The sequence below is a fragment of the Rhipicephalus microplus genome, chromosome X (assembly GCF_043290135.1).
Source record: "Rhipicephalus microplus isolate Deutch F79 chromosome X, USDA_Rmic, whole genome shotgun sequence".
In the NCBI taxonomy this organism is placed as follows: domain Eukaryota; kingdom Metazoa; phylum Arthropoda; class Arachnida; order Ixodida; family Ixodidae; genus Rhipicephalus; species Rhipicephalus microplus.
The window spans coordinates 299,647,400-299,653,399 of record NC_134710.1 but is presented as its reverse complement, the minus strand read 5'-3'; positions in this window follow the sequence as shown (position 1 = coordinate 299,653,399).

Below are 6,000 nucleotides of genomic sequence, written 5' to 3'. Positions count from 1 at the left end.
GTTATTAGGGAGGCGATCGCCGGGCTAATTCCAAGGGCCGAAGTATCGGCCCCCCGAACCGCACCACGAAAGCGTGGACAATATAGAAGTGGTCCTTTTTGGTGCGCCAGCGGACGCCGGCTGTGGCCCAAAGAACAAGTCAGAGCCGAGAGTTGATAAACAAAACAAATATTATAATCTCAAAAATGGCAGATCGAAAACAATACACAAGAATGCACACTCCACTATAGTTACATACAATATGTCACCAATCAAACCAATCAATCAACGTACTACACAATACAATCAGCCACACTCAAAACAACGGACACAGACAACAATACGCACTACAATGCAGTCGCATGCATTGAACAACCAAGACACTTAAGGACTAAAGAGATAGAAAACCTATTCAGTCCAAAGTCCTTGGAACAAAAGTCTGAATGATACTCTTCCGAGAATCACTCACTCAAAGTCCAGCTTGTTGTCGTTCCGTAGCTCTCGAAGTTTCTCTTCCAGGAAACCTCGCGTCCTCAAATGGCCACTCTCCAAGCTTCAAGCTTCTTCGCCGGAAATCCGTCGGCTTCACACACGCAGCTGTTGCCCGCGTCTTCGCTCGATAGCGGTAAACCCACGCTCTTGCCTGTAGCTCGAGCCGTCCCTACGGACCAAAAACTTCGCCGACTACACGGCGGAATCTCTACGCACTCTGGCGCTCACTTCCGTCTCCTCCTGATTTCTCGTCTCGGCCGCTCGATTAAATACTTTCCGCACCACCTTCCAGAATGTTCTCCTCATTTCGTCGGCGCGATGCGCAGCGAAGGCTGGGGAGAGGCACGAGACGGTTCGACTGCCCTCTCCGGAGGATGATTCACTCGGTCTGACCCCGCCTCCTTCGTTCTAGAAAAGTCGCGGCCTTGCTGGGCCGCCGATGTGGGGTGAGGAGGTTCGTCTGCGAAGCCATGCTTCTGCGGGGAGAGCGCGCGCCCGGGAGCCTTGGATGTTTGCTTTCTTCCTTTTTTTTCTTTTTACCTCGCGGCGTTTCTGCCGCCCGTTGTCGCAAGGATTTGGCGGCGCGCTCTTTTTTTAGCGCTCGTTCTGTGACACTGCCCCCCACTTTAAGAATATTATCTCATAATATTCAAACCACACAAACGAGCGCGAACAGTTACCACACACTCTCACAGACTGTAACACAATCCGTCGCTCGTGACATGTCACATTCACCATATATCACGCAATACAATCTTACATTGTAGTTCAATTCCACATGAAATATAACCACAGGCACATGAGTACAACACTCCACCACAAATTCCCAACTATACAAATGTACAAAGTTCATTCATTGCAACAATTGTACAATACATCACATCACATCACCGGAACAAACATTTTGATCTGCTCGACACTGGATAACACAATAACAACACAGCCTATTGCATTCACTACTGTCAGACCCTTCCAAAACATTCAAACTCGGCTAAGGTAGTCGGCACCAACGTTCTCGCTTCCCTTGATGTGCTCGACTCGGAACTGATACTCTTGCAGAAGCAAGCTCCACCTCAACACTCTGCTGTTGAGCTGTTTAGCCTGTTTTATGTATTGGAGAGGCTGGTGGTCAGTTTGGACCAAGAAAGGAACTCCGTAGAGATAAATATTAAACTTCTGTATCCTCCACACCAGGGCTAGACATTCTCTTTCGATGGTGCTGTAGGATGATTCCCGGGGAAGTAGTTTGCGATTGGCGTAGGCTATGGGATGGAGGGTCCCTTCGTGTGACTGCAAGAGCACAGCCCCAAGGCTGGTGTCGGAAGCGTCGGTGCGGAGGATGAATTCCTTGGTTAAGTCTGGGAGGCGGAGCACGGGAGGGTTCGAGATACATTCCTTGAGTTTCGCAAAAGCTTTCTCGTGTGTCGTCGTCCATTTTACTAAATTTCTTTCACCCTTCTTGATCAGTTCTGTGAGAGGGGCGCTGATCTCGGCATAATTTGGAATGAACTCCCGGTAATAGCTGGTCAACCCGAGAAAAGCGCGTACCTGTCGCTTCGTTTTTGGGGCGGGTGCAGCTTGGATTTTGTCAAGAGTCTTTCCCAGTGGAGCAATCATGTTTTGTCCAATGTGATGACCCAGGAAATCAATCTCATTCATTCCCAACTCACACTTGCTCGGTCTCACGGTCAACCCGGCAGCCTGAATTCGAGCGAAGAGTTGTCTGAGAGTGGATAGGTGTTCCTCCCAGGTCGTGCTTGTTATGAGTACGTCGTCGTAGTAATGTTCAACGCCCGGGATTCCCTCAGTGACTAGTCGCATCAGCCGGGCGAACACGGCGGGTGCCGTTTTGATCCCGAAAGGCATGTAGCAAAACTGGTAGAGACCGGATTTTGTCGAAAACGCAGTTTTAGGTCTCGACTGCTGGGAGAGTGGGATTTGCCAGTAGCCCTTAACAAAATCTAACTTAGAGAAGTATCTTTTGTTTGTGGCACTGGCAAAAACGGCATCTGCCCTAGGCATGGGCTCTGCATCTGCTATCATGAGGTTGTTCAGGCGCCGGAAATCGACTACAAACCGCTTGGTTTTGTCTGGTTTGTCCACAAGCAACACTGGGGAATTATAGGGCGATTTCGAGACTTCAATTATGCCCAGTGTTTTCATTTGCTGTACCTCGGCCTCGATGTCTTTAGTCGTAGCAAAAGGTAACGGGTACTGTTTGACGTGGACTGGGGACTCCGTCACTGTCTCGAGGTGGCACTCCACCCAATCTGTCTTGCCCGGGACATTCGAAAATATTTTAGAGTGCGCTTTCATGGTTTTCTCCAACTCCACCTTTTGTTGGTCCGTCAAACTTGGGCAGATCTTGACGTCAGTAATCCCTTCTGTCTGCACGAACTCCGGCACCGGTAGTTCCTGTTCATCTCCATTGTCAATAACCCCTACGATGGCTTGGCATTGATGTGGCGCATCTTGGTTTGTTTCCCGCTCCGCATACTTCTTCAGCAAATTGGCATGGAAAATTTTCGGCCCGCCCGGCGTCTTTATGGAGTAATCGAAGTCCCCAATTTTCGCCTGCACTTCGAAGGGCCCCTTCCAATGCAGCAAGAGTTTATTTTTGTCAGTTGGGAGCAGGATGAGAACCTTATCTCCTGGTTGGAATACTCTATCCCTTGATTTTCGATTGTAGTGCTTAGCGTAGCGTACTCCCGCCCTTCGGAGTTCTTCGTGAGCTAGGCGGCACGTCTCTTCTAGACGATTTCGGAGATCCAATACGTACTGATAGGTTGTCTTCAGCTCATCGTCCAGCTCTTGGTTCGTCCAAACTTCCTTTAAGATCGCCAGGGGTCCCCGGACATGTCGGCCGTACAGAAGCTCGAACGGTGAAAAGCCGAGACTTGCCTGGGGAACCTCTCTGTACGCGAACAGCAACGGACCGAGGAATCTGTCCCAGTTTTTTGGTTTCTCCGCACACATTCTTTTGAGCATAGTCTTCAGGGTGCCATTAAATTTTTCCACCATCCCGTTGGCCATCGGGTGGTAAGGGGTGGTATGGAGTTGGCGCACCGATAGAAGTCGTGCCACTTCCTTCATTAACTCCGACGTGAAATTTGAGCCCCGATCACTTAGGATTTCCCTCGGTACACCAAAACGGGAGACCATCTCCACGAGGGCCTCTGCGACTCGTTCGGTCTCTATGCCAGGTAGTGCAACTGCCTCCGGATAGCGCGTGGCGCAATCGACGAGAGTCAGGATATAGCGGTTTCCTTGACCAGATGGAGGTCGGATAGGGCCTACTATATCAATGGCTACCCTTTTAAAGGGGGTGTCTATGACGGGGGACTGGCCGAGTGACACGTGTGGCACCCTTCCTTTTGGCACAGTTCGCTGGCAGATATCGCAAGATGCCACGAACCGTTTCACGTCGGCTGTGACACCGGGCCAGAAGAATTCTTCCTGAATTCTGTCCTTGGTTTTCTCGGCCCCCAGGTGCCCCGCCATTATCCCATCGTGGGCTAGCTTCATAACAGCCTCTCAGTGGTTCTTCGGCACCAAGAGCTGTCGTATCCGCCGACCACTCCTCTCCGTATAGTACCTGTAGAGCAGTCCATCTTCCTGCTTGAACATTATCGCGCATTTACTATTACGGCATCTGAGGTCCTTGTCGATTTGCGCAAAGCAGGGTTTTAACGACTCGTCCCGGATTTGTTCCTCGGCATAGCTGAAGCTCGGGTCCTCTTCGGAATTGGGTGCAGGGAGGGGCTGAATGGCTTCGACTGGGCTTTGGTCTGTGCTCGGGTTGCAACTGCGACTACGTCCTCGTCGGCCGTGGCTGGTTGGTCGTGAGGGTTTGCAATCGATGGTAGATCGATTTCTGGGTCCTCTTCCAGTGGTTCGGGTTGGTCCGGCGAACGGGCGCCCTCGATGTTCCCCACGATTACGTCATACAATGGATCATCCATGCAGAAGGCAGAAACAATCCCACTGTAGAAGGGCGTCTCGATCCTGACCTTGGCCTCAGGCAGCCTCATGACCGAACGGTCGACGGTGTAAATCAGGCTGGTCTGGCCCGTGAGTTCATCGTCGCGGACTAGGTCTCTTCGTACTATTACAGTGGAGCACCCAGTGTCTCTTAAAACGTCTACACGCCTTCCCGCCACTTTTCCAGCCATCACAGGCATTCCCTCCGTAGCACCCGTTTGTTGTTTTGCCAATACAGCACCCACAATAGGGATTTTCTCCCCATTTTTCAACTCTACGAATCCATCGGTGACGTCATCAACGGTTTTTGGCGCCACTTGTGCACAGGATACCTGGTGAGTTTGACTCGCTCCGTTACGACATGCGTCTGCCTTGTGCCCAGTCTGACCACATTTGAAACATTTTACAACCGTGGGGCTCGTGAAGTTAGTTCGGCAGTGGCTAGCACGGTGACCCACTCGGTTACACAGAAAACATCGCGGAATTTTCTCCTGTGCACGCTTCTTTTCCTCGGGAGCCGATTTCTTCGACTCCTCGGGACCCTCCTTCTTGACTTTGGCCAAATTAGTGCCACCTTGCGCTTCCAAGAATTGATCAGCTAATTCAAGCATGTCTTCAAGTGACTTAGCTCTCCTCTCTTTCAAGTACAGCGACAGGCTTGGGTGGCAACTAGTAAGAAATTGTTCTCTAATTAGGAGCTCTCTAAGCTCCTCGTACTCCTGTGCGGTCCCTGAAAGTTCAATCCATCTGTCGAAATAATGGCAAAGTCGGGCGGCATACTGCGTAGCCGTCTCACCATCAGCTGGCTTTCCTGTCCGAAATCTGTCCCGGAATCCTTCCACAGTGAATCTAAATCGCTTCAACAAAGCCGCTTTTACCTTTGCGTAGTTGGCTGCATCGGTCGGCGTCAGCCTACCGTACACACTGAGCGCTTCACCACTCAAGCAAGTACTCAAAGCAGTTGCCCATTGCTGTTCCGGCCAATTCTGGCTCCTCGCAATCGTCTCAAATCTGTGGAGGTACGCGTCTAGGTCGTCCTTCCTTTCATCAAACGCTACGAGCAGCTTGCTTGGGTTCAAGGGGAAGCCGTGATCTTCCCGTTCGCTGCTTTCAACTCTAGCTTGGACGGGAGTTTCACTTCGCTGTTGCAAACGTAGCCGCTCGAGTTCCATCTCGTGCTGCCGCTGCCGCTCCCTTTCAGCCATCTCCGCTTCTCTTTCTTCTCTCGCCCTTTCGGCTGCCAACTTTTCTCTCTCCAGCTCCAACTTCAATTGCTGCTCTCTTTCTTCTTTCGCCCTTTCAGCTGCAAGCTTTTCTCTCTCCAACTCCAACTTCAACTGCTGCTCTCTTTCTTCCTTCGCCCTCTCTGCCTGCCGCCAACCTCTCTCTCTCTACCTCAGCTTCTTTTTCCACTTTGGCTCTTTCGACCGCCAACCTCTCTTTTTCCAGCTCGGCTGCTTTTTCTTCTTTTTCCTTCTGGGTGACCCACTTCCGTAGTTCGGCGCCAGAAAGACCCATCTTTTCACCAAGAGCAACTAACTTTTCGAG